General features: G+C 46.2%; 13 non-coding genes across 13 annotated transcripts; all 13 read right to left on the bottom strand.

The window, feature by feature from the left end:
- Positions 1 to 221: 221 nt before the first annotated feature.
- Positions 222 to 303, bottom strand: trnal-cag (transfer RNA leucine (anticodon CAG)). The gene has a single exon. It is a non-coding gene; the product is annotated as a tRNA-Leu (tRNA).
- A 1,649-nt stretch (positions 304 to 1,952) lies between these two features.
- trnav-cac (transfer RNA valine (anticodon CAC)) lies at positions 1,953 to 2,025 on the bottom strand. Its single transcript has one exon. It is a non-coding gene; the product is annotated as a tRNA-Val (tRNA).
- Positions 2,026 to 3,550: 1,525 nt separating this feature from the next.
- trnal-cag (transfer RNA leucine (anticodon CAG)) lies at positions 3,551 to 3,632 on the bottom strand. The gene has a single exon. It is a non-coding gene; the product is annotated as a tRNA-Leu (tRNA).
- Positions 3,633 to 5,281: 1,649 nt separating this feature from the next.
- Positions 5,282 to 5,354, bottom strand: trnav-cac (transfer RNA valine (anticodon CAC)). The gene has a single exon. It is a non-coding gene; the product is annotated as a tRNA-Val (tRNA).
- Positions 5,355 to 6,879: 1,525 nt separating this feature from the next.
- trnal-cag (transfer RNA leucine (anticodon CAG)) lies at positions 6,880 to 6,961 on the bottom strand. Its single transcript has one exon. It is a non-coding gene; the product is annotated as a tRNA-Leu (tRNA).
- Positions 6,962 to 8,610: 1,649 nt separating this feature from the next.
- On the bottom strand, positions 8,611 to 8,683 carry trnav-cac (transfer RNA valine (anticodon CAC)). The gene has a single exon. It is a non-coding gene; the product is annotated as a tRNA-Val (tRNA).
- Positions 8,684 to 10,208: 1,525 nt separating this feature from the next.
- trnal-cag (transfer RNA leucine (anticodon CAG)) lies at positions 10,209 to 10,290 on the bottom strand. Its single transcript has one exon. It is a non-coding gene; the product is annotated as a tRNA-Leu (tRNA).
- A 1,649-nt stretch (positions 10,291 to 11,939) lies between these two features.
- Positions 11,940 to 12,012, bottom strand: trnav-cac (transfer RNA valine (anticodon CAC)). Its single transcript has one exon. It is a non-coding gene; the product is annotated as a tRNA-Val (tRNA).
- Positions 12,013 to 13,537: 1,525 nt separating this feature from the next.
- Positions 13,538 to 13,619, bottom strand: trnal-cag (transfer RNA leucine (anticodon CAG)). The gene has a single exon. It is a non-coding gene; the product is annotated as a tRNA-Leu (tRNA).
- Positions 13,620 to 15,268: 1,649 nt separating this feature from the next.
- trnav-cac (transfer RNA valine (anticodon CAC)) lies at positions 15,269 to 15,341 on the bottom strand. Its single transcript has one exon. It is a non-coding gene; the product is annotated as a tRNA-Val (tRNA).
- A 1,525-nt stretch (positions 15,342 to 16,866) lies between these two features.
- Positions 16,867 to 16,948, bottom strand: trnal-cag (transfer RNA leucine (anticodon CAG)). The gene has a single exon. It is a non-coding gene; the product is annotated as a tRNA-Leu (tRNA).
- A 1,649-nt stretch (positions 16,949 to 18,597) lies between these two features.
- Positions 18,598 to 18,670, bottom strand: trnav-cac (transfer RNA valine (anticodon CAC)). Its single transcript has one exon. It is a non-coding gene; the product is annotated as a tRNA-Val (tRNA).
- A 1,525-nt stretch (positions 18,671 to 20,195) lies between these two features.
- On the bottom strand, positions 20,196 to 20,277 carry trnal-cag (transfer RNA leucine (anticodon CAG)). Its single transcript has one exon. It is a non-coding gene; the product is annotated as a tRNA-Leu (tRNA).
- Positions 20,278 to 20,980: the final 703 nt, after the last annotated feature.

Here is a 20,980-nt window from a genome sequence, read left to right on the forward strand (position 1 = left end):
TCAACTTGCCTGGAACAGCACAGCTGCTTGCGATTTTCTGCGCGGGAGGCGAACACGATCATGACAGACAGAGACACTTTGAAATATTCGGCACTATCCCACACCACAGTTAATTCCCCGGGAAGCAAAGCCATTTTACTTTTGTTTTCAACATCAATACAGTGGGGACAGAAACAGCATTTTAACAAAAAGGCTGCAGCGTTGGAGTTGATCTGCAGAAATGGCAGTGGTGGGATTCGAACCCACGCCCCTTTCGAGACTGGAACCTGGATCCAGCGCCTTAGACCGCTCGGCCACACTACCAGCCGGCCGCGCGCACCATTTTCTTGCCTTTCCAACTGTGCTCTCCTGCATAACAACAGATGCCAAGTCACATGAAAATGGTTCCATGATCCCTCTCCGACTCGCACAGCTGCTGGGATGTGCCCGTCTACAATATCAATTTCGCAGCAGATAATGAGAGCCCATCAATCCAGACAAAAATCAATGGTAAGCTGAGTCTATCTTCTCAGACTCCTTTCAGCTCCAAATGTATCTGTGAGAATATATGTTCGGTTATGATTTGGTCAAATAACCACGAGCTGCTTGACATTACTGCAATTTCGATTCTTGCTTTGCTAAATGATTTCACCCATTGCTTGAAACAGGGCAAGTTTCACGTTTACACGGAACATAAAGCACACCGGACTACAGGGAAAATGCACAAAGCCGTGTTCCACATCATACCGTGCAGCGTAATTTCAGTCACTGTGTCTGTTTTGCAGAAAAAGAGTCCCAAACAATGTACTCCACCCTAAAACCGGAGGTCTCATTCCTATTCGAGAACGACAGATTACATTGTGAGGATGCTCTGACCTCGGGGCCAGTTCGAGATGACACTTTCCTTGCCTTTTACCCTAACCGTGCAATTTGCTGCAGAGATGTTCACTCCTGGACATCAGCCACATGGATAGCAACTGAGTTGGAAACCTGTGTGGGAATCGACAAGAAGCGACTCAATAAATTTTGCTCAATTCCATGGTGCTTATTAGAAATGCATTTTCTGTTCACCTCAATCTAAAAGGCAGTTTCTCAACATAGTAACAAAGTCAAAAGGTAATTACCTCACCCCACCCCCACTCCGGAAGAGGTGCTAACTGCCCTTGATTGCTTTTTGTTCTCGATGTGAAGAGCTCTCACGCCTCTGAGTCACCTTCACGTGTCTGGTTGCTGAGTGAGTCACAAAGAAGGAGTTTCTCCAGAGCTGCAACTGCCTGACTTCCCCACTCGACTTCCCCGTTTACATTTTCCTGCTCCTCAGTGATTTCAAGAAAACCAAATGGATGCGATGTCATTCTGTAACCTCTCTGTCGATTCCTCCGTTTCAGTTCCAACGTGGCTTAGGTCTCGGGGCGCACCTTAATACTAGCGACACCATGAAAGCACAGGTCCAGAGGTTCCTCTGAGAGTGTAATTTCTTTCATTGCTGTTGCTGATTGAAAGAGCCACTCAAGTGCGAACTGCTCCAAAACATGATTCAGGACCTCTGGTGCCAATTCTCGTACATTGAATAACGACAGACAGCTTCCAAACGAGGCCTTTCAGAGACGCCTTTGGGGTACATTTAACAGACAGACAAGTTCAGGAATCCGTGGTGCACTGTGACACCAGCGCATCAGCTTCTTCCCTGTCTTTGAACCGAGCCGCCTGCGCAAGGAATGCAAATGCGGTACTGCTTTTCGTAGAAGAATCAGAAGGGGGTAACTACACTCTCAAACAGAATTGCATATGATCAGAACCAGTTTGGATAAAAACTTTACAATTCTTTGCACAGTCATTAAATGGAATTGCATTACATTTCACTACGCGAGCAGATTTGTTCAAGCAACTTCGAAGGCAGGTTTGCAGATGGGAAAGCAAGCAAGAAAGCACCGTTCTTGTCCATGTAAAAGGCTGCCGATGAAGAACAAAGCAGTTTCTGCCCAGTTTCGAACTGGGGACCTTTCGCGTGTGAGGCGAACGTGATGACCACTACACTACAGAAACAAGCCGCAGCCGCCCATCCGGCAGCTCAGGGGCATCCAGCACTGAAAGTTGAAGCCATTCTTCGTTTCACCTTTCTGTTTCCAATAGCTCGTTGTTGTCCAGCGTAATTGACATCTTCAAAACATAAAAAAAAGACACGTGAAATTGATGATAAAATATAGACAAGGATGTGGTCAATGTTTGGACCGTAGGGCGAGGTCGACTAGGCTGGGACGACTTTCCCTGCAGCGTAACGACTGCGACATGATCTAATGGAAGGGTTGGAAACTGAGTATTTACGTGTTTTACCCAAGTTGGGGTGAGTTGAAAACTCGAGAGCATAGGTTTAAGGTGAGTGGGCTGAAATTGACAAAGGACCTGAGGCACATTTCCCACACAGAAGGTTGTGCGTGTATGGAATGAGCTACCAGAGGAAGCGGAGGAGGCTCAGAAAATTGCATGAGTTTCTGGATAGGATGGGTTGAGAGGGTTTGGGGCCAAATACTGGGGAACCGGACTTGTTTATATTTGGCTATGTGCTGAGCATGGACGAGATACACCGAAGTATCTGTTTCCACGCGGTGTCCCCCAAAAACGTTGTGTTGCTTACACCTGCTTTAAAGGATTACTTTTTAGCGGAGCTTGCCGTCGCAGTCTGTGGCACAATCCTTTACTGTGTTCGATGCTCACGGGAAAGGTAGTGTTGCGAAACACTGCAGAAAGGAACGACTTCCTTACTTTTGCTCCGACTGACCATACTCTGTGAAATTTTCCCAGATCCTCAGTTAGGGAATTTTGCAGCTGGAAGGTTCCTCAGAAACGCTGTTAACTCGTAAAGTATTGAGCGAATCGCAAAACAGAAAGCATTTAACACGGAACACAAACAAAGCTGGCATACCTAATGCATTTTCAGACACAGAGATGCATGAATGCTAAATGTGAGACAGTCCGAGGGCATGATTTATAAAGTAATCTCACAACTAACAACAGGACAATTCCAAACTACTCTTTCACACATACTGCAGCCTTAGGGAACCACCACTTCCCAGACAATACTGAAAAGAGAGAAAGAAAGAACCTAATAAGAATGGGCCATAAAAAGTGAATTTCACCAATCACAGTCTCGATTAGATTACCTTTCCCTTCCGATGTCTCCAGGACGGAAACGAAGGAAATGGGAGAAATTCAACAACATATCACATCGAAATTCGTTGGAACGATTTTCCCATTGGCCGAAAAACCAAATAACGACGAGTCGAGTCACCCCAGGACTTTGTTTCACAACAGCGATGAAATACCGGTCTCCATTCGGTTCCAGTACAAGCTCAACTTGCCTGGAACAGCACAGCTGCTTGCGATTTTCTGCGCGGGAGGCGAACACGATCATGACAGACAGAGACACTTTGAAATATTCGGCACTATCCCACACCACAGTTAATTCCCCGGGAAGCAAAGCCATTTTACTTTTGTTTTCAACGTCAATACAGTGGGGACAGAAACAGCATTTTAACAAAAAAGCTGCAGCGTTGGAGTTGATCTGCAGAAATGGCAGTGGTGGGATTCGAACCCACGCCCCTTTCGAGACTGGAACCTGGGTCCAGCGCCTTAGACCGCTCGGCCACACTACCAGCCGGCCGCGCGCACCATTTTCTTGCCTTTCCAACTGTGCTCTCCTGCATAACAACAGATGCCAAGTCACATGAAAATGGTTCCATGATCCCTCTCCGACTCGCACAGCTGCTGGGATGTGCCCGTCTACAATATCAATTTCGCAGCAGATAATGAGAGCCCATCAATCCAGACAAAAATCAATGGTAAGCTGAGTCTATCTTCTCAGACTCCTTTCAGCTCCAAATGTATCTGTGAGAATATATGTTCGGTTATGATTTGGTCAAATAACCACGAGCTGCTTGACATTACTGCAATTTCGATTCTTGCTTTGCTAAATTATTTCACCCATTGCTTGAAACAGGGCAAGTTTCACGTTTACGCGGAACATGAAGCACACCGGACTACAGGGAAAATGCACAAAGCCGTGTTCCACATCATACCGTGCAGCGTAATTTCAGTCACTCTGTCTGTTTTGCAGAAAAAGAGTCCCAAACAATGTACTCCACCCTAAAACCGGAGGTCGCATTCCTATTCGAGAACGACAGATCACATTGTGACGATGCTCTGACCTCGGAGCCAGTTCGAGATGCCACTTTCCTTGCCTTTTACCCTAACCGTGCAATTTGCTGCAGAGATGTTCACTCCTGGACATCAGCCACATGGATAGCAACTGAGTTGGAAACCTGTGTGGGAATCGACAAGAAGCGACTCAATAAATTTTGCTCAATTCCATGGTGCTTATTAGAAATGCATTTTCTGTTCACCTCAATCTAAAAGGCAGTTTCTCAACATAGTAACAAAGTCAAAAGGTAATTACCTCACCCCACCCCCACTCCGGAAGAGGTGCTAACTGCCCTTGATTGCTTTTTGTTCTCGATGTGAAGAGCTCTCACGCCTCTGAGTCACCTTCACGTGTCTGGTTGCTGAGTGAGTCACAAAGAAGGAGTTTCTCCAGAGCTGCAACTGCCTGACTTCCCCACTCGACTTCGCCGTTTACATTTTCCTGCTCCTCAGTGATTTCAAGAAAACCAAATGGATGCGATGTCATTCTGTAACCTCTCTGTCGATTCCTCCGTTTCAGTTCCAACGTGGCTTAGGTCTCGGGGCGCACCTTAATACTAGCGACACCATGAAAGCACAGGTCCAGAGGTTCCTCTGAGAGTGTAATTTCTTTCATTGCTGTTGCTGATTGAAAGAGCCACTCAAGTGCGAACTGCTCCAAAACATGATTCAGGACCTCTGGTGCCAATTCTCGTACATTGAATAACGACAGACAGCTTCCAAACGAGGCCTTTCAGAGACGCCTTTGGGGTACATTTAACAGACAGACAAGTTCAGGAATCCGTGGTGCGCTGTGACACCAGCGCATCAGCTTCTTCCCTGTCTTTGAACCGAGCCGCCTGCGCAAGGAATGCAAATGCGGTACTGCTTTTCGTAGAAGAATCAGAAGGGGGTAACTACACTCTCAAACAGAATTGCATATGATCAGAACCAGTTTGGATAAAAACTTTACAATTCTTTGCACAGTCATTAAATGGAATTGCATTACATTTCACTACGCGAGCAGATTTGTTCAAGCAACTTCGAAGGCAGGTTTGCAGATGGGAAAGCAAGCAAGAAAGCACCGTTCTTGTCCATGTAAAAGGCTGCCGATGAAGAACAAAGCAGTTTCTGCCCAGTTTCGAACTGGGGACCTTTCGCGTGTGAGGCGAACGTGATGACCACTACACTACAGAAACAAGCCGCAGCCGCCCATCCGGCAGCTCAGGGGCATCCAGCACTGAAAGTTGAAGCCATTCTTCGTTTCACCTTTCTGTTTCCAATAGCTCGTTGTTGTCCAGCGTAATTGACATCTTCAAAACATAAAAAAAAGACACGTGAAATTGATGATAAAATATAGACAAGGATGTGGTCAATGTTTGGACCGTAGGGCGAGGTCGACTAGGCTGGGACGACTTTCCCTGCAGCGTAACGACTGCGACATGATCTAATGGAAGGGTTGGAAACTGAGTATTTACGTGTTTTACCCAAGTTGGGGTGAGTTGAAAACTCGAGAGCATAGGTTTAAGGTGAGTGGGCTGAAATTGACAAAGGACCTGAGGCACATTTCCCACACAGAAGGTTGTGCGTGTATGGAATGAGCTCCCAGAGGAAGCGGAGGAGGCTCAGAAAATTGCATGAGTTTCTGGATAGGATGGGTTGAGAGGGTTTGGGGCCAAATACTGGGGAACCGGACTTGTTTATATTTGGCTATGTGCTGAGCATGGACGAGATACACCGAAGTATCTGTTTCCACGCGGTGTCCCCCAAAAACGTTGTGTTGCTTACACCTGCTTTAAAGGATTACTTTTTAGCGGAGCTTGCCGTCGCAGTCTGTGGCACAATCCTTTACTGTGTTCGATGCTCACGGGAAAGGTAGTGTTGCGAAACACTGCAGAAAGGAACGACTTCCTTACTTTTGCTCCGACTGACCATACTCTGTGAAATTTTCCCAGATCCTCAGTTAGGGAATTTTGCAGCTGGAAGGTTCCTCAGAAACGCTGTTAACTCGTAAAGTATTGAGCGAATCGCAAAACAGAAAGCATTTAACACGGAACACAAACAAAGCTGGCATACCTAATGCATTTTCAGACACAGAGATGCATGAATGCTAAATGTGAGACAGTCCGAGGGCATGATTTATAAAGTAATCTCACAACTAACAACAGGACAATTCCAAACTACTCTTTCACACATACTGCAGCCTTAGGGAACCACCACTTCCCAGACAATACTGAAAAGAGAGAAAGAAAGAACCTAATAAGAATGGGCCATAAAAAGTGAATTTCACCAATCACAGTCTCGATTAGATTACCTTTCCCTTCCGATGTCTCCAGGACGGAAACGAAGGAAATGGGAGAAATTCAACAACATATCACATCGAAATTCGTTGGAACGATTTTCCCATTGGCCGAAAAACCAAATAACGACGAGTCGAGTCACCCCAGGACTTTGTTTCACAACAGCGATGAAATACCGGTCTCCATTCGGTTCCAGTACAAGCTCAACTTGCCTGGAACAGCACAGCTGCTTGCGATTTTCTGCGCGGGAGGCGAACACGATCATGACAGACAGAGACACTTTGAAATATTCGGCACTATCCCACACCACAGTTAATTCCCCGGGAAGCAAAGCCATTTTACTTTTGTTTTCAACATCAATACAGTGGGGACAGAAACAGCATTTTAACAAAAAGGCTGCAGCGTTGGAGTTGATCTGCAGAAATGGCAGTGGTGGGATTCGAACCCACGCCCCTTTCGAGACTGGAACCTGGATCCAGCGCCTTAGACCGCTCGGCCACACTACCAGCCGGCCGCGCGCACCATTTTCTTGCCTTTCCAACTGTGCTCTCCTGCATAACAACAGATGCCAAGTCACATGAAAATGGTTCCATGATCCCTCTCCGACTCGCACAGCTGCTGGGATGTGCCCGTCTACAATATCAATTTCGCAGCAGATAATGAGAGCCCATCAATCCAGACAAAAATCAATGGTAAGCTGAGTCTATCTTCTCAGACTCCTTTCAGCTCCAAATGTATCTGTGAGAATATATGTTCGGTTATGATTTGGTCAAATAACCACGAGCTGCTTGACATTACTGCAATTTCGATTCTTGCTTTGCTAAATGATTTCACCCATTGCTTGAAACAGGGCAAGTTTCACGTTTACACGGAACATAAAGCACACCGGACTACAGGGAAAATGCACAAAGCCGTGTTCCACATCATACCGTGCAGCGTAATTTCAGTCACTGTGTCTGTTTTGCAGAAAAAGAGTCCCAAACAATGTACTCCACCCTAAAACCGGAGGTCTCATTCCTATTCGAGAACGACAGATTACATTGTGAGGATGCTCTGACCTCGGGGCCAGTTCGAGATGACACTTTCCTTGCCTTTTACCCTAACCGTGCAATTTGCTGCAGAGATGTTCACTCCTGGACATCAGCCACATGGATAGCAACTGAGTTGGAAACCTGTGTGGGAATCGACAAGAAGCGACTCAATAAATTTTGCTCAATTCCATGGTGCTTATTAGAAATGCATTTTCTGTTCACCTCAATCTAAAAGGCAGTTTCTCAACATAGTAACAAAGTCAAAAGGTAATTACCTCACCCCACCCCCACTCCGGAAGAGGTGCTAACTGCCCTTGATTGCTTTTTGTTCTCGATGTGAAGAGCTCTCACGCCTCTGAGTCACCTTCACGTGTCTGGTTGCTGAGTGAGTCACAAAGAAGGAGTTTCTCCAGAGCTGCAACTGCCTGACTTCCCCACTCGACTTCCCCGTTTACATTTTCCTGCTCCTCAGTGATTTCAAGAAAACCAAATGGATGCGATGTCATTCTGTAACCTCTCTGTCGATTCCTCCGTTTCAGTTCCAACGTGGCTTAGGTCTCGGGGCGCACCTTAATACTAGCGACACCATGAAAGCACAGGTCCAGAGGTTCCTCTGAGAGTGTAATTTCTTTCATTGCTGTTGCTGATTGAAAGAGCCACTCAAGTGCGAACTGCTCCAAAACATGATTCAGGACCTCTGGTGCCAATTCTCGTACATTGAATAACGACAGACAGCTTCCAAACGAGGCCTTTCAGAGACGCCTTTGGGGTACATTTAACAGACAGACAAGTTCAGGAATCCGTGGTGCACTGTGACACCAGCGCATCAGCTTCTTCCCTGTCTTTGAACCGAGCCGCCTGCGCAAGGAATGCAAATGCGGTACTGCTTTTCGTAGAAGAATCAGAAGGGTGTAACTACACTCTCAAACAGAATTGCATATGATCAGAACCAGTTTGGATAAAAACTTTACAATTCTTTGCACAGTCATTAAATGGAATTGCATTACATTTCACTACGCGAGCAGATTTGTTCAAGCAACTTCGAAGGCAGGTTTGCAGATGGGAAAGCAAGCAAGAAAGCACCGTTCTTGTCCATGTAAAAGGCTGCCGATGAAGAACAAAGCAGTTTCTGCCCAGTTTCGAACTGGGGACCTTTCGCGTGTGAGGCGAACGTGATGACCACTACACTACAGAAACAAGCCGCAGCCGCCCATCCGGCAGCTCAGGGGCATCCAGCACTGAAAGTTGAAGCCATTCTTCGTTTCACCTTTCTGTTTCCAATAGCTCGTTGTTGTCCAGCGTAATTGACATCTTCAAAACATAAAAAAAAGACACGTGAAATTGATGATAAAATATAGACAAGGATGTGGTCAATGTTTGGACCGTAGGGCGAGGTCGACTAGGCTGGGACGACTTTCCCTGCAGCGTAACGACTGCGACATGATCTAATGGAAGGGTTGGAAACTGAGTATTTACGTGTTTTACCCAAGTTGGGGTGAGTTGAAAACTCGAGAGCATAGGTTTAAGGTGAGTGGGCTGAAATTGACAAAGGACCTGAGGCACATTTCCCACACAGAAGGTTGTGCGTGTATGGAATGAGCTACCAGAGGAAGCGGAGGAGGCTCAGAAAATTGCATGAGTTTCTGGATAGGATGGGTTGAGAGGGTTTGGGGCCAAATACTGGGGAACCGGACTTGTTTATATTTGGCTATGTGCTGAGCATGGACGAGATACACCGAAGTATCTGTTTCCACGCGGTGTCCCCCAAAAACGTTGTGTTGCTTACACCTGCTTTAAAGGATTACTTTTTAGCGGAGCTTGCCGTCGCAGTCTGTGGCACAATCCTTTACTGTGTTCGATGCTCACGGGAAAGGTAGTGTTGCGAAACACTGCAGAAAGGAACGACTTCCTTACTTTTGCTCCGACTGACCATACTCTGTGAAATTTTCCCAGATCCTCAGTTAGGGAATTTTGCAGCTGGAAGGTTCCTCAGAAACGCTGTTAACTCGTAAAGTATTGAGCGAATCGCAAAACAGAAAGCATTTAACACGGAACACAAACAAAGCTGGCATACCTAATGCATTTTCAGACACAGAGATGCATGAATGCTAAATGTGAGACAGTCCGAGGGCATGATTTATAAAGTAATCTCACAACTAACAACAGGACAATTCCAAACTACTCTTTCACACATACTGCAGCCTTAGGGAACCACCACTTCCCAGACAATACTGAAAAGAGAGAAAGAAAGAACCTAATAAGAATGGGCCATAAAAAGTGAATTTCACCAATCACAGTCTCGATTAGATTACCTTTCCCTTCCGATGTCTCCAGGACGGAAACGAAGGAAATGGGAGAAATTCAACAACATATCACATCGAAATTCGTTGGAACGATTTTCCCATTGGCCGAAAAACCAAATAACGACGAGTCGAGTCACCCCAGGACTTTGTTTCACAACAGCGATGAAATACCGGTCTCCATTCGGTTCCAGTACAAGCTCAACTTGCCTGGAACAGCACAGCTGCTTGCGATTTTCTGCGCGGGAGGCGAACACGATCATGACAGACAGAGACACTTTGAAATATTCGGCACTATCCCACACCACAGTTAATTCCCCGGGAAGCAAAGCCATTTTACTTTTGTTTTCAACGTCAATACAGTGGGGACAGAAACAGCATTTTAACAAAAAAGCTGCAGCGTTGGAGTTGATCTGCAGAAATGGCAGTGGTGGGATTCGAACCCACGCCCCTTTCGAGACTGGAACCTGGATCCAGCGCCTTAGACCGCTCGGCCACACTACCAGCCGGCCGCGCGCACCATTTTCTTGCGTTTCCAACTGTGCTCTCCTGCATAACAACAGATGCCAAGTCACATGAAAATGGTTCCATGATCCCTCTCCGACTCGCACAGCTGCTGGGATGTGCCCGTCTACAATATCAATTTCGCAGCAGATAATGAGAGCCCATCAATCCAGACAAAAATCAATGGTAAGCTGAGTCTATCTTCTCAGACTCCTTTCAGCTCCAAATGTATCTGTGAGAATATATGTTCGGTTATGATTTGGTCAAATAACCACGAGCTGCTTGACATTACTGCAATTTCGATTCTTGCTTTGCTAAATGATTTCACCCATTGCTTGAAACAGGGCAAGTTTCACGTTTACGCGGAACATGAAGCACACCGGACTACAGGGAAAATGCACAAAGCCGTGTTCCACATCATACCGTGCAGCGTAATTTCAGTCACTCTGTCTGTTTTGCAGAAAAAGAGTCCCAAACAATGTACTCCACCCTAAAACCGGAGGTCGCATTCCTATTCGAGAACGACAGATTACATTGTGAGGATGCTCTGACCTCGGAGCCAGTTCGAGATGACACTTTCCTTGCCTTTTACCCTAACCGTGCAATTTGCTGCAGAGATGTTCACTCCTGGACATCAGCCACATGGATAGCAACTGAGTTGGAAACCTGTGTGGGAATCGACGAGAAGCGACTCAATAAATTTTGCTCAATTCCATGGTGCTTATTAGAAATGCATTTTCTGTTCACCTCAATCTAAAAGGCAGTTTCTCAACATAGTAACAAAGTCAAAAGGTAATTACCTCACCCCACCCCCACTCCGGAAGAAGTGCTAACTGCCCTTGATTGCTTTTTGTTCTCGATGTGAAGAGCTCTCACGCCTCTGAGTCACCTTCACGTGTCTGGTTGCTGAGTGAGTCACAAAGAAGGAGTTTCTCCAGAGCTGCAACTGCCTGACTTCCCCACTCGACTTCGCCGTTTACATTTTCCTGCTCCCCAGTGATTTCAAGAAAACCAAATGGATGCGATGTCATTCTGTAACCTCTCTGTCGATTCCTCCGTTTCAGTTCCAACGTGGCTTAGGTCTCGGGGCGCACCTTAATACTAGCGACACCATGAAAGCACAGGTCCAGAGGTTCCTCTGAGAGTGTAATTTCTTTCATTGCTGTTGCTGATTGAAAGAGCCACTCAAGTGCGAACTGCTCCAAAACATGATTCAGGACCTCTGGTGCCAATTCTCGTACGTTGAATAACGACAGACAGCTTCCAAACGAGGCCTTTCAGAGACGCCTTTGGGGTACATTTAACAGACAGACTAGTTCAGGAATCCGTGGTGCACTGTGACACCAGCGCATCAGCTTCTTCCCTGTCTTTGAACCGGGCCGCCTGCGCAAGGAATGCAAATGCGGTACTGCTTTTCGTAGAAGAATCAGAAGGGGGTAACTACACTCTCAAACAGAATGGCATATGATCAGAACCAGTTTGGATAAAAACTTTACAATTCTTTGCACAGTCATTAAATGGAATTGCATTACATTTCACTACGCGAGCAGATTTGTTCAAGCAACTTCGAAGGCAGGTTTGCAGATGGGAAAGCAAGCAAGAAAGCACCGTTCTTGTCCATGTAAAAGGCTGCCGATGAAGAACAAAGCAGTTTCTGCCCAGTTTCGAACTGGGGACCTTTCGCGTGTGAGGCGAACGTGATGACCACTACACTACAGAAACAAGCCGCAGCCGCCCATCCGGCAGCTCAGGGGCATCCAGCACTGAAAGTTGAAGCCATTCTTCGTTTCACCTTTCTGTTTCCAATAGCTCGTTGTTGTCCAGCGTAATTGACATCTTCAAAACATAAAAAAAAGACACGTGAAATTGATGATAAAATATAGACAAGGATGTGGTCAATGTTTGGACCGTAGGGCGAGGTCGACTAGGCTGGGACGACTTTCCCTGCAGCGTAACGACTGCGACATGATCTAATGGAAGGGTTGGAAACTGAGTATTTACGTGTTTTACCCAAGTTGGGGTGAGTTGAAAACTCGAGAGCATAGGTTTAAGGTGAGTGGGCTGAAATTGACAAAGGACCTGAGGCACATTTCCCACACAGAAGGTTGTGCGTGTATGGAATGAGCTACCAGAGGAAGCGGAGGAGGCTCAGAAAATTGCATGAGTTTCTGGATAGGATGGGTTGAGAGGGTTTGGGGCCAAATACTGGGGAACCGGACTTGTTTATATTTGGCTATGTGCTGAGCATGGACGAGATACACCGAAGTATCTGTTTCCACGCGGTGTCCCCCAAAAACGTTGTGTTGCTTACACCTGCTTTAAAGGATTACTTTTTAGCGGAGCTTGCCGTCGCAGTCTGTGGCACAATCCTTTACTGTGTTCGATGCTCACGGGAAAGGTAGTGTTGCGAAACACTGCAGAAAGGAACGACTTCCTTACTTTTGCTCCGACTGACCATACTCTGTGAAATTTTCCCAGATCCTCAGTTAGGGAATTTTGCAGCTGGAAGGTTCCTCAGAAACGCTGTTAACTCGTAAAGTATTGAGCGAATCGCAAAACAGAAAGCATTTAACACGGAACACAAACAAAGCTGGCATACCTAATGCATTTTCAGACACAGAGATGCATGAATGCTAAATGTGAGACAGTCCGAGGGCATGATTTATAAAGTAATCTCACAACTAACAACAGGACAATTCCAAACTACTCTTTCACACATACTGCAGCCTTAGGGAACCACCACTTCCCAGACAATACTGAAAAGAGAGAAAGAAAGAACCTAATAAGAATGGGCCATAAAAAGTGAATTTCACCAATCACAGTCTCGATTAGATTACCTTTCCCTTCCGATGTCTCCAGGACGGAAACGAAGGAAATGGGAGAAATTCAACAACATATCACATCGAAATTCGTTGGAACGATTTTCCCATTGGCCGAAAAACCAAATAACGACGAGTCGAGTCACCCCAGGACTTTGTTTCACAACAGCGATGAAATACCGGTCTCCATTCGGTTCCAGTACAAGCTCAACTTGCCTGGAACAGCACAGCTGCTTGCGATTTTCTGCGCGGGAGGCGAACACGATCATGACAGACAGAGACACTTTGAAATATTCGGCACTATCCCACACCACAGTTAATTCCCCGGGAAGCAAAGCCATTTTACTTTTGTTTTCAACGTCAATACAGTGGGGACAGAAACAGCATTTTAACAAAAAAGCTGCAGCGTTGGAGTTGATCTGCAGAAATGGCAGTGGTGGGATTCGAACCCACGCCCCTTTCGAGACTGGAACCTGGATCCAGCGCCTTAGACCGCTCGGCCACACTACCAGCCGGCCGCGCGCACCATTTTCTTGCGTTTCCAACTGTGCTCTCCTGCATAACAACAGATGCCAAGTCACATGAAAATGGTTCCATGATCCCTCTCCGACTCGCACAGCTGCTGGGATGTGCCCGTCTACAATATCAATTTCGCAGCAGATAATGAGAGCCCATCAATCCAGACAAAAATCAATGGTAAGCTGAGTCTATCTTCTCAGACTCCTTTCAGCTCCAAATGTATCTGTGAGAATATATGTTCGGTTATGATTTGGTCAAATAACCACGAGCTGCTTGACATTACTGCAATTTCGATTCTTGCTTTGCTAAATGATTTCACCCATTGCTTGAAACAGGGCAAGTTTCACGTTTACGCGGAACATGAAGCACACCGGACTACAGGGAAAATGCACAAAGCCGTGTTCCACATCATACCGTGCAGCGTAATTTCAGTCACTCTGTCTGTTTTGCAGAAAAAGAGTCCCAAACAATGTACTCCACCCTAAAACCGGAGGTCGCATTCCTATTCGAGAACGACAGATTACATTGTGAGGATGCTCTGACCTCGGAGCCAGTTCGAGATGACACTTTCCTTGCCTTTTACCCTAACCGTGCAATTTGCTGCAGAGATGTTCACTCCTGGACATCAGCCACATGGATAGCAACTGAGTTGGAAACCTGTGTGGGAATCGACGAGAAGCGACTCAATAAATTTTGCTCAATTCCATGGTGCTTATTAGAAATGCATTTTCTGTTCACCTCAATCTAAAAGGCAGTTTCTCAACATAGTAACAAAGTCAAAAGGTAATTACCTCACCCCACCCCCACTCCGGAAGAAGTGCTAACTGCCCTTGATTGCTTTTTGTTCTCGATGTGAAGAGCTCTCACGCCTCTGAGTCACCTTCACGTGTCTGGTTGCTGAGTGAGTCACAAAGAAGGAGTTTCTCCAGAGCTGCAACTGCCTGACTTCCCCACTCGACTTCGCCGTTTACATTTTCCTGCTCCCCAGTGATTTCAAGAAAACCAAATGGATGCGATGTCATTCTGTAACCTCTCTGTCGATTCCTCCGTTTCAGTTCCAACGTGGCTTAGGTCTCGGGGCGCACCTTAATACTAGCGACACCATGAAAGCACAGGTCCAGAGGTTCCTCTGAGAGTGTAATTTCTTTCATTGCTGTTGCTGATTGAAAGAGCCACTCAAGTGCGAACTGCTCCAAAACATGATTCAGGACCTCTGGTGCCAATTCTCGTACGTTGAATAACGACAGACAGCTTCCAAACGAGGCCTTTCAGAGACGCCTTTGGGGTACATTTAACAGACAGACTAGTTCAGGAATCCGTGGTGCACTGTGACACCAGCGCATCAGCTTCTTCCCTGTCTTTGAACCGGGCCGCCTGCGCAAGGAATGCAAATGCGGTACTGCTTTTCGTAGAAGAATCAGAAGGGGGTAACTACACTCTCAAACAGAATGGCATATGATCAGAACCAGTTTGGATAAAAACTTTACAATTCTTTGCACAGTCATTAAATGGAATTGCATTACATTTCACTACGCGAGCAGATTTGTTCAAGCAACTTCGAAGGCAGGTTTGCAGATGGGAAAGCAAGCAAGAAAGCACCGTTCTTGTCCATGTAAAAGGCTGCCGATGAAGAACAAAGCAGTTTCTGCCCAGTTTCGAACTGGGGACCTTTCGCGTGTGAGGCGAACGTGATGACCACTACACTACAGAAACAAGCCGCAGCCGCCCATCCGGCAGCTCAGGGGCATCCAGCACTGAAAGTTGAAGCCATTCTTCGTTTCACCTTTCTGTTTCCAATAGCTCGTTGTTGTCCAGCGTAATTGACATCTTCAAAACATAAAAAAAAGACACGTGAAATTGATGATAAAATATAGACAAGGATGTGGTCAATGTTTGGACCGTAGGGCGAGGTCGACTAGGCTGGGACGACTTTCCCTGCAGCGTAACGACTGCGACATGATCTAATGGAAGGGTTGGAAACTGAGTATTTACGTGTTTTACCCAAGTTGGGGTGAGTTGAAAACTCGAGAGCATAGGTTTAAGGTGAGTGGGCTGAAATTGACAAAGGACCTGAGGCACATTTCCCACACAGAAGGTTGTGCGTGTATGGAATGAGCTCCCAGAGGAAGCGGAGGAGGCTCAGAAAATTGCATGAGTTTCTGGATAGGATGGGTTGAGAGGGTTTGGGGCCAAATACTGGGGAACCGGACTTGTTTATATTTGGCTATGTGCTGAGCATGGACGAGATACACCGAAGTATCTGTTTCCACGCGGTGTCCCCCAAAAACGTTGTGTTGCTTACACCTGCTTTAAAGGATTACTTTTTAGCGGAGCTTGCCGTCGCAGTCTGTGGCACAATCCTTTACTGTGTTCGATGCTCACGGGAAAGGTAGTGTTGCGAAACACTGCAGAAAGGAACGACTTCCTTACTTTTGCTCCGACTGACCATACTCTGTGAAATTTTCCCAGATCCTCAGTTAGGGAATTTTGCAGCTGGAAGGTTCCTCAGAAACGCTGTTAACTCGTAAAGTATTGAGCGAATCGCAAAACAGAAAGCATTTAACACGGAACACAAACAAAGCTGGCATACCTAATGCATTTTCAGACACAGAGATGCATGAATGCTAAATGTGAGACAGTCCGAGGGCATGATTTATAAAGTAATCTCACAACTAACAACAGGACAATTCCAAACTACTCTTTCACACATACTGCAGCCTTAGGGAACCACCACTTCCCAGACAATACTGAAAAGAGAGAAAGAAAGAACCTAATAAGAATGGGCCATAAAAAGTGAATTTCACCAATCACAGTCTCGATTAGATTACCTTTCCCTTCCGATGTCTCCAGGACGGAAACGAAGGAAATGGGAGAAATTCAACAACATATCACATCGAAATTCGTTGGAACGATTTTCCCATTGGCCGAAAAACCAAATAACGACGAGTCGAGTCACCCCAGGACTTTGTTTCACAACAGCGATGAAATACCGGTCTCCATTCGGTTCCAGTACAAGCTCAACTTGCCTGGAACAGCACAGCTGCTTGCGATTTTCTGCGCGGGAGGCGAACACGATCATGACAGACAGAGACACTTTGAAATATTCGGCACTATCCCACACCACAGTTAATTCCCCGGGAAGCAAAGCCATTTTACTTTTGTTTTCAACATCAATACAGTGGGGACAGAAACAGCATTTTAACAAAAAGGCTGCAGCGTTGGAGTTGATCTGCAGAAATGGCAGTGGTGGGATTCGAACCCACGCCCCTTTCGAGACTGGAACCTGGATCCAGCGCCTTAGACCGCTCGGCCACACTACCAGCCGGCCGCGCGCACCATTTTCTTGCCTTTCCAACTGTGCTCTCCTGCATAACAACAGATGCCAAGTCACATGAAAATGGTTCCATGATCCCTCTCCGACTCGCACAGCTGCTGGGATGTGCCCGTCTACAATATCAATTTCGCAGCAGATAATGAGAGCCCATCAATCCAGACAAAAATCAATGGTAAGCTGAGTCTATCTTCTCAGACTCCTTTCAGCTCCAAATGTATCTGTGAGAATATATGTTCGGTTATGATTTGGTCAAATAACCACGAGCTGCTTGACATTACTGCAATTTCGATTCTTGCTTTGCTAAATGATTTCACCCATTGCTTGAAACAGGGCAAGTTTCACGTTTACACGGAACATAAAGCACACCGGACTACAGGGAAAATGCACAAAGCCGTGTTCCACATCATACCGTGCAGCGTAATTTCAGTCACTGTGTCTGTTTTGCAGAAAAAGAGTCCCAAACAATGTACTCCACCCTAAAACCGGAGGTCTCATTCCTATTCGAGAACGACAGATTACATTGTGAGGATGCTCTGACCTCGGGGCCAGTTCGAGATGACACTTTCCTTGCCTTTTACCCTAACCGTGCAATTTGCTGCAGAGATGTTCACTCCTGGACATCAGCCACATGGATAGCAACTGAGTTGGAAACCTGTGTGGGAATCGACAAGAAGCGACTCAATAAATTTTGCTCAATTCCATGGTGCTTATTAGAAATGCATTTTCTGTTCACCTCAATCTAAAAGGCAGTTTCTCAACATAGTAACAAAGTCAAAAGGTAATTACCTCACCCCACCCCCACTCCGGAAGAGGTGCTAACTGCCCTTGATTGCTTTTTGTTCTCGATGTGAAGAGCTCTCACGCCTCTGAGTCACCTTCACGTGTCTGGTTGCTGAGTGAGTCACAAAGAAGGAGTTTCTCCAGAGCTGCAACTGCCTGACTTCCCCACTCGACTTCCCCGTTTACATTTTCCTGCTCCTCAGTGATTTCAAGAAAACCAAATGGATGCGATGTCATTCTGTAACCTCTCTGTCGATTCCTCCGTTTCAGTTCCAACGTGGCTTAGGTCTCGGGGCGCACCTTAATACTAGCGACACCATGAAAGCACAGGTCCAGAGGTTCCTCTGAGAGTGTAATTTCTTTCATTGCTGTTGCTGATTGAAAGAGCCACTCAAGTGCGAACTGCTCCAAAACATGATTCAGGACCTCTGGTGCCAATTCTCGTACATTGAATAACGACAGACAGCTTCCAAACGAGGCCTTTCAGAGACGCCTTTGGGGTACATTTAACAGACAGACAAGTTCAGGAATCCGTGGTGCACTGTGACACCAGCGCATCAGCTTCTTCCCTGTCTTTGAACCGGGCCGCCTGCGCAAGGAATGCAAATGCGGTACTGCTTTTCGTAGAAGAATCAGAAGGGTGTAACTACACTCTCAAACAGAATTGCATATGATCAGAACCAGTTTGGATAAAAACTTTACAATTCTTTGCACAGTCATTAAATGGAATTGCATTACATTTCACTACGCGAGCAGATTTGTTCAAGCAACTTCGAAGGCAGGTTTGCAGATGGGAAAGCAAGCAAGAAAGCACCGTTCTTGTCCATGTAAAAGGCTGCCGATGAAGAACAAAGCAGTTTCTGCCCAGTTTCGAACTGGGGACCTTTCGCGTGTGAGGCGAACGTGATGACCACTACACTACAGAAACAAGCCGCAGCCGCCCATCCGGCAGCTCAGGGGCATCCAGCACTGAAAGTTGAAGCCATTCTTCGTTTCACCTTTCTGTTTCCAATAGCTCGTTGTTGTCCAGCGTAATTGACATCTTCAAAACATAAAAAAAAGACACGTGAAATTGATGATAAAATATAGACAAGGATGTGGTCAATGTTTGGACCGTAGGGCGAGGTCGACTAGGCTGGGACGACTTTCCCTGCAGCGTAACGACTGCGACATGATCTAATGGAAGGGTTGGAAACTGAGTATTTACGTGTTTTACCCAAGTTGGGGTGAGTTGAAAACTCGAGAGCATAGGTTTAAGGTGAGTGGGCTGAAATTGACAAAGGACCTGAGGCACATTTCCCACACAGAAGGTTGTGCGTGTATGGAATGAGCTACCAGAGGAAGCGGAGGAGGCTCAGAAAATTGCATGAGTTTCTGGATAGGATGGGTTGAGAGGGTTTGGGGCCAAATACTGGGGAACCGGACTTGTTTATATTTGGCTATGTGCTGAGCATGGACGAGATACACCGAAGTATCTGTTTCCACGCGGTGTCCCCCAAAAACGTTGTGTTGCTTACACCTGCTTTAAAGGATTACTTTTTAGCGGAGCTTGCCGTCGCAGTCTGTGGCACAATCCTTTACTGTGTTCGATGCTCACGGGAAAGGTAGTGTTGCGAAACACTGCAGAAAGGAACGACTTCCTTACTTTTGCTCCGACTGACCATACTCTGTGAAATTTTCCCAGATCCTCAGTTAGGGAATTTTGCAGCTGGAAGGTTCCTCAGAAACGCTGTTAACTCGTAAAGTATTGAGCGAATCGCAAAACAGAAAGCATTTAACACGGAACACAAACAAAGCTGGCATACCTAATGCATTTTCAGACACAGAGATGCATGAATGCTAAATGTGAGACAGTCCGAGGGCATGATTTATAAAGTAATCTCACAACTAACAACAGGACAATTCCAAACTACTCTTTCACACATACTGCAGCCTTAGGGAACCACCACTTCCCAGACAATACTGAAAAGAGAGAAAGAAAGAACCTAATAAGAATGGGCCATAAAAAGTGAATTTCACCAATCACAGTCTCGATTAGATTACCTTTCCCTTCCGATGTCTCCAGGACGGAAACGAAGGAAATGGGAGAAATTCAACAACATATCACATCGAAATTCGTTGGAACGATTTTCCCATTGGCCGAAAAACCAAATAACGACGAGTCGAGTCACCCCAGGACTTTGTTTCACAACAGCGATGAAATACCGGTCTCCATTCGGTTCCAGTACAAGCTCAACTTGCCTGGAACAGCACAGCTGCTTGCGATTTTCTGCGCGGGAGGCGAACACGATCATGACAGACAGAGACACTTTGAAATATTCGGCACTATCCCACACCACAGTTAATTCCCCGGGAAGCAAAGCCATTTTACTTTTGTTTTCAACGTCAATACAGTGGGGACAGAAACAGCATTTTAACAAAAAAGCTGCAGCGTTGGAGTTGATCTGCAGAAATGGCAGTGGTGGGATTCGAACCCACGCCCCTTTCGAGACTGGAACCTGGATCCAGCGCCTTAGACCGCTCGGCCACACTACCAGCCGGCCGCGCGCACCATTTTCTTGCGTTTCCAACTGTGCTCTCCTGCATAACAACAGATGCCAAGTCACATGAAAATGGTTCCATGATCCCTCTCCGACTCGCACAGCTGCTGGGATGTGCCCGTCTACAATATCAATTTCGCAGCAGATAATGAGAGCCCATCAATCCAGACAAAAATCAATGGTAAGCTGAGTCTATCTTCTCAGACTCCTTTCAGCTCCAAATGTATCTGTGAGAATATATGTTCGGTTATGATTTGGTCAAATAACCACGAGCTGCTTGACATTACTGCAATTTCGATTCTTGCTTTGCTAAATGATTTCACCCATTGCTTGAAACAGGGCAAGTTTCACGTTTACGCGGAACATGAAGCACACCGGACTACAGGGAAAATGCACAAAGCCGTGTTCCACATCATACCGTGCAGCGTAATTTCAGTCACTCTGTCTGTTTTGCAGAAAAAGAGTCCCAAACAATGTACTCCACCCTAAAACCGGAGGTCGCATTCCTATTCGAGAACGACAGATCACATTGTGACGATGCTCTGACCTCGGAGCCAGTTCGAGATGCCACTTTCCTTGCCTTTTACCCTAACCGTGCAATTTGCTGCAGAGATGTTCACTCCTGGACATCAGCCACATGGATAGCAACTGAGTTGGAAACCTGTGTGGGAATCGACAAGAAGCGACTCAATAAATTT

The sequence above is a fragment of the Chiloscyllium punctatum genome, unplaced genomic scaffold (genome assembly GCF_047496795.1).
Source record: "Chiloscyllium punctatum isolate Juve2018m unplaced genomic scaffold, sChiPun1.3 scaffold_427, whole genome shotgun sequence".
In the NCBI taxonomy this organism is placed as follows: domain Eukaryota; kingdom Metazoa; phylum Chordata; class Chondrichthyes; order Orectolobiformes; family Hemiscylliidae; genus Chiloscyllium; species Chiloscyllium punctatum.